Source organism: Anser brachyrhynchus (assembly GCF_964034855.1).
Source record: "Anser brachyrhynchus genome assembly, chromosome: 1".
NCBI classification, from domain to species: Eukaryota; Metazoa; Chordata; class Aves; order Anseriformes; family Anatidae; genus Anser; species Anser brachyrhynchus.
The window spans coordinates 72,298,409-72,309,119 of NC_137694.1; positions in this window are offsets into that span (position 1 = coordinate 72,298,409).

Below are 10,711 nucleotides of genomic sequence, written 5' to 3' on the forward strand. Positions count from 1 at the left end.
CCCAGACAGACAAGAACAAGTAGACTGCAAAAATGAAGAGCACCGTTAAAAGTGTCACAGGATTTTTAGGGATGTCTGCTATGAGCGTTTTCTCCAGGTCCACCGTGTTGGGAGTAACTATTACTTTGGCTGCCAGGAAACTGATGTCAAATGTGGATGTATTTGAGGCCACATGGACTGACAGGCTTCTGTGACTCTGCTTCATCTTGCAGATGCAGTGTACCCTCTGCCAGTGGCCAAGCCTGCACAGGTCTTCCCTCCACTGATTTTGAACTCCACCCAGAAACAAGCACTGGTCACTGAAAATGTTGACGCTCACCAGCCCCGTGGTTGGATACCTTGCAAGGTAGGGCGTCAGCAAGACAATGGAGATGGTCTGACTGTTGGCACCAGTTCCTTGAGCTGCAGGTTTCAGCAGTGACTCTGGGAGACAGATAACGTAAGGAGCCTTGATGTTAAAACCTGCATTAGTCCAGGATATGCCTTTGGTGATATTTGCCTGTAGATCAGTTCTCCAGGGAAGAGGAGCACTTCGTGGTTGCACCTCGAGTACTGTGTTCAGTTTTGGGCCCCTCACTACAAGAAGGACATCGAAGTGCTCGAACGAGTCCAGAGAAGGGCAACGAAGCTGGTGAGGGGTCTGGAGAACAAGTCTTAAGAGGAGCAGCTGAGGGAGCTGGGGTTGTTCAGCCTGGAGAAGAGGAGGCTCAGGGGCGACCTTATCGCACTCTACAGGTACCTTAAAGGAGGCTGTAGTGAGGTGGGGGTTGGTCTGTTCTCCCACGTGCCTGGTGACAGGACAAGGGGGAATGAGCAAAGTTGTGCAAGGGGAGGTTTAGGTTGGATATTAGGAAGTACTTCTTTACTGAAAGGGTTGTTAGGCATTGGAATAGGCTGCCCAGGGAAGTGGTTGAGTCACCATCCCTGGAGGTCTTTAAAGGACGTTTAGATGTAGAGCTTAGTGATATGGTTTAGTGGAGGACTTGTTAGTGTTAGGTCAGAGGTGGGACTAGATCATCTTGGAGGTCTCTTCCAGCCTAGATGATTCTGTGATTCTATGTTTCTGTGGTGGGAGGCCTGTCTGCAGCATGGCCTGCCCTGCTCAGTGAGAGGTGTTCTTCACCCAGGCTGAGTTCGGGTACCAGAGGCAGCGTGGTGGGGTTGGTGGCTGCATCTCTTTCTTCTCTGGCTGGTAGCGCAGCGTCACGGTGCTGCTCCCCAGGCATGAGATGCAGTCGTGGGTGTTGCGTCATTGAGAGACGTGTCCATGAGGGCCCAGGCAGGTGAGTAGCAGGGGTGGTGGCTGCAGGTGGGGAGAGGAGGATCGCAGGGCTTGATGGAACAAGCCGAGCAGCAAAAGAAGCAGAAAAGTGTGCAGAGACATGTCAGTAATGACCTGAAGACCAAGAGGGAGCACTGGCATTGCAGTGCTGCCTGCAAGTGGGAACCAGCCAAGGAGTCCCAGCTGTTAGTTGGTGTCCTTAGAGATCAGAACGTGCTCCATGGAGACCAGGACCTGTCCCCCTCCTCCCCGGCACAGCTGGCAAGGGGGCCTGGTACAGTTGCCATCCATGTCCCTTGGGCAGCAGCTGCCCGCTCCTGGGCTGCCTTGGCCCTGGTGTGCTGGGGCAGGCAGGAAAGCTGCCCACCAGCAGATGTTCCACCACCGTCCTTGGTAGCATACTTACAGAACAGCAGAAAGGCTGAGCCTTGAAGGGACCTGTTTCTCAACCAGGTTCACCTAGAGCAGGTTTTCCTGGACCACGCCATGGTGGTTTTGGTGATCTCTAATGAGGAGACTACACAACCTCTCTGGGCTACTTGTGCCAGTGCTCTGTCACCTGCACAGCACGGAAGGGTTCCTGATATTCAGAGGGAACCTCCTGTCTGCCAGTTTGTGCGCACTGACTCTTGTCCCCTGGCACTGGGCACTACTGAGAAGAGCCTGACTCCATCTTCTTTGCACCCTCCCTTCAGGTATTCATAGACATTGATGAGTTCCCTCTGAGACTCTGCAGAGTCCCGGCCCTCTCAGCCTCTCTTCACAGGAGAGGTGCTCTAGTCCCTTCATCAGCCTCAGGTCCCTTTGTTGGACTTGCTCCTGTATATCCACGTCTCTTTTAGTGAGGGGCCCAGAGCTGGACATAGTGCTCTAGGTGTGGCCTCACCAGCGCTGAGCAGAGGGGAAGGATCACCTCCCTCGACCTGCTGGTAATACTTAACCTAGTGTAGCCCAGGATACCACTGGCCTTCTTTGTGACAAATGCACACTGCCTGCTCATATTCTACTTGGTTTCCACCAGGATGCCCAGGTCCTTTTCTGCCACGCTGCTTTCCAGCTGGGCAGCCCCTAGCATATGGGGGTACATGGGGTTGTTTCTCCCCAGATGCAGGACTTCATGCTTCTCCCTGTTGAACTTCATGAGTAGTGCAGCCAATACAAGAGAACATTAACTTCCTGTCAGATCGTTTGTCCAGATCCCTTATCCAAGTTCCTCCAGATGGCAGCATGACCCCGTGGTAAATCAGCCACTCCTAGCAGTTCCATGTCATCCACGAACTTGCTGGGGGCGCCCTCTTCCCCGTGATCCAGATCATTAATGAAGATGTTAAACGAGACTGGGCCCAGTAGTAACCCCTGGGGTACCTTGCTAGTTACTGGTCTCCAGCTGGACTTTGTGCCACTGATCACCCCGCTCTGGGCCTGGCCATCCAGGCAGTTTTCAATCACCTCACTGCCCATCAGACTGATAACATCGGGAGCTTGTGTAGGAGGGTTTTACAGGAGACAGCATAAAAGGCCTTGCTGAAATCCATGCAGAATATATCCACTGCTTTCTCTTCATCCAACAGACCAGGCATTTCACCATATAAGTTTATAAAGCTGGTCAGGCCTGACTTCCTCTTGGTGCATCCGTGCTGACTACTCTTGATTTTCTTGTCATTCGTGTGCCTGGAAATAGTTTCCTGGGTTAGTTGCTCTATCTCTTTCCCAAAGTTTGAGGTTAGGCTGACAGGTCTGTAGTTCCCTGCCTTGTCCTTCCTGACCTTCTTGAAGATAGGGGTGACATTTGCTTTTCTCTAGTCTTCAGGCACTTCCCCAGCTGCCATGAACGATCAAAGATTATTGTGAGTGGCCTTGCAATGAGAGCAGCCAGCTCCCTCCACACTTGTGGGTGCATGGCATCAGGACCCACGGACTTTGGAATGTCCAGTTTGCTGAAGTATTCCCCGACCTGATCCTCTTCCACTCAGGGTACATCTTCCTTGCTCCAGCTGTTCCCCTGGTCTCTGTGACCTGGCATTCCTGAAGGCTGGTCTTGATAGTACAGACGGAAGCCAAGGCAGCATGAAGGGGGTAGGTTTAGGGTTAGGGTTAGGGCTAGGGTTAGGGCTAGGGTTAGAGTTAGGGTTAGGGTCAGGGTCAGGGTCAGGTTCAGTGTCCGGGTTAGGGTCAGGTTTAGGGTAGGGGTCAGGGTTAGGTTCTGTTTTAGGTTAAGGGTTAGAGATAGTATCATGGTCAGGGTTAGGGTGCAGGTCTGGGGTAGGGTCCGGTTCTGGGTTAGGTTCTGGGTTTGGATAACTGTCTGTGTCCAGGTTAGGGTCATGGTCCGGTCAGGGTTAGATTTAGGATTAGGCTTAGGGTCAGGGTTAGGGTCGGGGTCAGGTTCAGGGTAAGAGTCAGGGTTAGGGTCAGGGTTAGGCTACGGGTCAAGGTCAGGGTTAGGTTCAAGATTGGTTTCAGGTTCAGGGTTGGTGTCAGGTTTAGGTTTAGGACCTGGACCCGGACCCAGGCCCTTACCCGGACCCAGACCCTAACTCCAAACCGGATACTAACCCTGAACCTAATCCTGACCTGTCTATGGGTCAAGGTCAGGGTTAGGTTCAAGGTTGGTTTCAGGTTCAGGGTTGGGGTCAGGTTTAGTGTTAGGGTCAGTATTAGGTTCAGGTTAATGTCCCGGTTAGGGTCAGGATTAGGTTTAAGGTCAGGGTTAGGGTTAGGGTTAAGGTTAGTGTCAATATTAGGGTCTGGTTAAGGGTCTGGGTTAGGGTCTGGTTAATTTCTGGGTCCGGGTTAGGGTCCGGGTAAGGGTGCGGGTCTGGGTTAGGGTCACGGTCCAGCTTAGGGTTAGGGTTAGAGTTAGGGTCAGGGTTAGGGTCAGGTTTAGGGTTAGGTTTCGGTTAAGGGTCAGGGTGAGGGTTAGTGTCCAGTTTAGGGTCCAGGTTAGAGTGCATGTTAGTGTCCGGGTCCAGGTTATGGTCAGTATCCAGGTAGGGTTAGGGTTCGGGTTAAGGTCAGGGTTAGGGTTAGGGTCAGGGTCAGGAAGAGTGTGGGGGTCAGGGTTACGGTCAAGGTTATTTTCAGGGTTAGGGTTAAGGTCAGGGTCCAGGTTAGGTTTCGGGCAAGGGTCAGGGGTAGTGTTAGTGTCAGGGTCAGGCTTAGGGTCAGGTTCAGGGTTAGGGTCAGGTTCTGTCGTTGAGCCACTTGCTAAACATGGCTCATGCCTGTAGATGTTTTCCCAGTGCTTTCCTGCACTCTTCTTACAAAGCACACCACAGAACATCTCTCATATATGCGCATCTGTAATTTATACATGCCTGAGTAGGTTTCACTTCCTTCCCTATGTATGCTAACTTCAAGTAATATATGCAACAAAAGAATTGTTTGCAGGTCTAAAACTTTCTCACCCATTCCTTTCAAAAAATACAAAATTCAGTAGATCAAATGTTCTAGGAAAATATCCTAGGACTCAGGAACACTGCAGGACAAAAGTAGTTTTACCTACTGCTGACAATGTAGAGAGGCCCACCCTTATAGCATACACAAATTTTTATGAGCCAAAGATTTATCTGTATAGCTTATAAGGAAAAGTGGAGGTGGCTGTGTCACTCAGGCATGGGGAAACTGTGGGGCATCTTTGTGCAAGCAATCCCATAGTCCCACATAGGAATTTCAACATGTGGAGAAAATAAAATAAACAGAGCCCAAAAAGCAAACCCATTAATAACAAGCAGCCCCTGGCAAAAGAGTAAACTCTCAAGCAGAATGGATGCAAGAAGTTTTTATTGCATAAAAATCGAAAATTATGGTGAAGCATCCCACAAGACCCAGGTCACTGACGTACAATCTAACGACTTTGTCAAAAGATGTGCTTAATGCAACCTGCCCCTTCTCCCAGTGCAACAGCTGTCACTTTTAAGGGGAGTTATCAAATGTTTGCCTGTTTCAGAGCCCTGCTAAAGGGCTTTTGTTGAGACAGTTTCATCAAGTTGAGTTAGTTGTAATAAGGTGACAGACATAACGGATGTGAAGTTTCTGTTGGTAAATACACTTACTGCAACAGCACTAAGATATGATACCAGTGCTAGCAAAATGCTCTCCCAGGCATTCCTCACCAAAGGGTGAAGATGCAGAGCTTACCAAGAAGGCATCCCTGTCTAGGTGGAGGAGAAGGAGCACAGCCAGTCAACTGCCTATGCTAGGTTTACAATTTCTTCTTCTGTCTCTCCCCAGCTCTACTGTTTTCCTCACTCTATTTTTTTCCCTAACGCTTTCTTTTTCCTTCTTTTTCTTACACTAACTCCTATCACTCTTTTATATCCTAACCTTACCTGTTCCTTCCCTGGGGGTATGATTTGAGTGAAGAGTTGAGTGCTAGAGTCATATGTGTTTTGCATGTACTTCATTAAGCTCATTATCCTACTCATGCGTATTAACTTTAAAATTTATTTTACACATAGAGAAGCAAAAAGTTTCACTCAGGCCCTGTGGACCTCAAGACTCTGTTCTGCCACCAAAACAGGGCCGTCCCACCAACACAAGACTCCCTCCTTCAGCAGCCTCTCCTACCAACCTTGCGGACTTCCATCCACAAAGCTTGTGAAAGAGATAGACAAGAACAAGCTGTTCAACTCCCCTTTGCCCAAGGCTGGTGCTTATCAGTGATGCTGACAAGTCTGGCTGTTCTCCACAACAGCTGAAGCCTGAAATAATTAGAGCCTTAGACACTTAAAGTGCTGTATCAATCAACCTGACCCAGCCACCCTGTGATCATGACAGTGACTCTCCAATGGGATTGACCAGGAGAGGAGAAAGAACAATACCTTTACATTCTGCTGCTGCTGCTTTCCTGGGGAACTCAAAGTGCAAAAGCTGCACTGAAATGCCATGACAGTATTTTTTTATGCTGCAAATAACCTCAGAGAAGGCAGACTCACCTGTCCAGGAGTGCTCAAGAGAGAGTTACCAGAATAAAGGGCCCTGCGTTTCTCTGGAAATTTGGGAAACTGATAGCCTCCTGTCACAGATTTTCAGAAAAGAGGTCTGTCTTATCCACTCAGTGTGGTCAGCCCCTGTCTGCAACATAGTCATCTCTAAGTCCTCTTTTCCTTCCACATCTCATCCAGGTTGCACAACAGATGGCCCCAGAAAATGCTACCTTCACTCCTTGCCTAAGCATTCCCAACCATCACACCAAAGCCATGTATGACACCTTGGAAGTAACAAAGCAAATGGTTTGCAGACAGGGCTACCATGGTAAGATTTGCAGTTATTTGCAGAGGGGTGAGCTGATGGTAGGAAGAGAATTATATTCTTTCAGAAAGGTGTTAGATGAAGTTTGTGAAGAGAGGTAGTATCTTTTTCAAGACCAAAAATGTAGTTTTGTTTTTCAAAAAAAAAAGAGATTCTTTTGGGCATGAGCCTTTCTTCAGATCTTGGAGTGATTTACCAGTGTCATAGAGTGTGCCACATGGGTTAAATGGCATAATTTTTTACCTTCTATTCTTATGTTACAGAATCACAGAATCAAAGGGGTTGGAAGGGACCTCGAAAGATCATCGGGTCCAACCCCCCTGCCAAAGCAGGTTCCTTAGAGCAGGCTGCCCAGGTAGGTGTCCAGACGGGCCTTGAATATCTCCAGAAAAGGAGACTCCACAACCTCCCTGGGCAGCCTGTTCCAGTGCTCCGTCACCCTCACTGTGAAGAAGTTCTTTCGCATGTTGGTGCGGAACTTCCTGTGCTCTATCTTGTGGCCATTACCCCTTGTCCTATTCCCACAAACCCCTGAAAAGAGGTTGGCCAAATCCCTCTGTCTCCCACACCTCAGGTATTTGTACACATTGATGAGATCCCCTCTCGGTCTTCTTTTCTCCAGGCTGAACACACCCAGGTCTCTCAGCCTTTCCCCATAGGGAAGATGTTCCAGGCCCCATATCATCTTTGTGACCCTCCGCTGGACTCTTTCCAGGAGATCTTTTTTTGTACTGGCGAGCCCAGAACTGGACACAGTACTCCAGGTGAGGCCTGACCAGGGCAGAGTAGAAGGGGAGGATCACCTCCCTTGACTTGTTGGCCATGCTCCTTTTAATGCATGCCAGGATCCTGTTCGCCTTCTTGGCCACCAGGGCACAGTGCTGGCTCATGGTCAACCTGTCGTCCACCAGGACCCCCAGGTCCTTCTCCTCGGAGCTCCTCTCCAGCAGGTCGTCCCCCAGCCTGTACTGATACATGCGGTTGTTCCTTCCCAGGTGCAGGACTCTACACTTGCTCTTGTTAAACCTCATTTGGTTTGTTCCTGCCCAGCTCTCCAGCTGGCCCAGGTCTCGCTGAATGGCAGCACAGCCTTACGGTGTGTCGGCCACTCCTCCCAGCTTCGTGTCATCTGTGTACTTGCTGAGGGCAGACACTATTCCCTCATCAAGGTCATCGATGAAGATGTTGAACAAGACCGGACCCAGCACCGACCCCTTGGGAACACTGCTAGTCACAGGTCTCCAGCCGGACTCTGTGCCGCCCATCACCACCCTCTGAGCTCGGCCAGTCAGCCAGTTCTCAACCCACCTTACTGCCCACTCCTCTATCCCACACTTTTTCAGCTTTGCTAGCAGGATGTCATGGGAGACAGTATCAAAAGCCTTGCTAAAGTCAAGGTAGATGACATCCACTGCTCTCCCCCCATCTACCCAGCTGGTGATGCCATCATAGAAGGCAACGAGGTTGGTCAAGCACGACTTCCCCTTGGTGAATCCATGCTGACTACTCCTCATAACATTCTTCTCTTCCAATTGCTTGGAGATGGCATCCAGAACAAGCTGTTCCAACACCTTTCCAGGGACAGAGGTGAGACTGACTGGCCTGTAGTTTCCCGGATCCTCCTTCTTGCCCTTCTTGAAGACCGGAGTGACACTGGCTATCCTCCAGTCTTCAGGCACCTCTCCTGTTCTCCAGGACCTTTCAAAGATGATAGAGAGCGGTTTGGCAATCACTTCTGCTAGCTCCCTCAGCACACGTGGATGCATCCCATCGGGACCCATGGATCTGTGTGCGTTGAGCCCACTCAGATGCTCCCGAACCACTCTCTCGTCAACCAGGGGGGAGCCCTCCATTTCCTAAGACCCTTTCTCCTCCCTCCAGGGTCGAGGAGTTCCAGGGGGGGAGTCCTTGAAGCAAAGACTGAAGCAAAGAAAGCATTCAGTATCTCCGCCTTCTCAGCATCTCCCATTACCAGGACACCCCCGTAATTCAGCAAGGGAAACACATTATCCCTAGTCTTCCTTTTACTGTTTACATACTTAAAAAAGCCCTCCTTATTGTCTTTTATCTCTTTTGCAAGCCTCATCTCTAGGTGGGTTTTCGCCTTCCTTGTCACGTCCCTGCAGGCCCTGACAACACTCCTATACTCCTCTCAAGAGGACAGGCCCTTTTTCCACATTTCATAGACCTTCCTCTTCCTTTTGATCTTATCGATGAGCTCCTTGCTCATCCACGCAGGTTTCCTGCCCCCCTTCCCCCATTTCCTACTCTTAGGGATGCACCAATCCTGAGCTTGGAAGAAGTGCTGTTTAAATGTAGCCCAGCTCTCACAAGCACCCTTGCCTTCTACCAACCTAGCCCATGAGATACCCCCAAGCAGGTCCCGGAAGAGGTCAAAGTTGGCTCTCCGCAAGTCCAGGGTAGCAATCCTGCTTTTAGCCTTACTTCTTCCACCAAGTTCCATCTTGAACTCCACCATCTCATGGTCGCTGCATCCCAAGCTGCCCCCAACCTTCACATCCCTAACAAGCCCATCCCTGTTGGTAAGGACAAGGTCCAGAAGCACCCCCTGCCTCGTTGGTTCCTCCACCACCTGCGTCAGAAAATTGTCTTCAATGCATTGAAGGAACCGTTTGGACTGCACATGCCTGGCCGAGTTGCTTACCCAACAGATGTCTGGATAATTGAAGTCCCCCATGAGAACCAGCGCCCGTGATCTTGAGGCTACTACCAGCTGCTTGTAGAAGGCCTCATTGACCTTCTCCTCCTGATCTGGTGACCTGTAGTACACCCCCCACAACAGTGTCCCCCATACCAGCCCACCCCTTAATTCTCACCCACAAGCTCTCCACTTCTCCTTCACCCTCCCCCACGTGGAGCTGGGTACACTCTAATTGCTCCCTCACATAAAAGGCAACCCCACCCCCTCGCTTCCCCAGCCTGTCTTTCCTAAAAAGGACATAGCCCTCCATGACAGCTTTCCAGTCATGGGAGCTGTCCCACCATGTCTCTGCGATCGCAACGAGATCGTGGCCCTGTGACCGAACACAGATCTCGAGCTCATCCTGTTTATTTCCCATGATCTGCGCATTGGTATACAGGCACTTTAGGGAAGCAGCAGGCACTGTTACTCCTGGAGGGATGCAAGAAGAAGATTCTGGACGGGGTATCGGGATCATTACCTTCGCTGAGGAGCCCTCAGACAATCCTATGGGACAACTCAGAGGTTTTTCCCTACTATCTTCAACAGTGACAGCAGTGACAACTTCCCCCAGCCCTTCTCTGTCACTTTTAGCTCCCCTCCCTTCCCCCGTCAAACCTAGTTTAAAGCCCTGGTAATCAGCCCAGAGAACTTGCTCCCCAACACAATTGTGCCCCACTTGCTGAGTTGGAGTCGGTCAGCAGCCCACATACCCGGCTTCTCAAAGGACTGCCCAAGACCAAAATACCCAAATCCTTGGTCCAGACACCATCCTCTCAGCCAGTCATTCACCTGTCCCGTTCTCCTCCTTCTTTCTGGGTCCCAGTCAGCCAGCGGGAGGACAGAGGAGAGGACAGAGGAGAACACTACTTGCACCCCCGATCCCTTCAACATCCTTCCCAGGGATGGAAAGTCCTTTTTAGTATTCCTCATTTTTCTAGTTGCAGCTTCCCGGGATCCAACCTGAATGACAACAAGAGGATAGTAGTCCTCCGGTTTAATGAGCTGTGGCAGAGCCTTCCTAACATCTCTGACACGTGCCCCAGGAAGACAGCACACCTCTCTGGATAGATTATCTGGGCGACAAATGGGAGCCTCAGTGCTCCTCAGCAAGCAGTCTCCGATCACTAAGACTCTCCGCTCTTTTTTTGTGGCACCGGTTGTGATGCAGTGCTCCATCCGGCCCCGCTCCCTATGCTCAGTACTTCCCCCAATCTTGACACGCTTCTCAGGGTTGCTTCCCAGGTTCAGACTACTGTCCAGACCCTCAACCTCTTCCTTATCCTTCCTAAGAGCCTCAGATCTACTACCCAGGGACACCGTGGGGGTTGGTGGCACCGTGGGTGTCGGGGGCAGATATCTCTTTCTGCTTCAAGCTGAGACGAGGGTCCAGCTCCTTTCCTCTTGTGGGCGGTCAAGCCCTCTGTCCTGCATGTGATCAGCTGGGTCAGTTACTACCCTTTGCAGGGACTTAG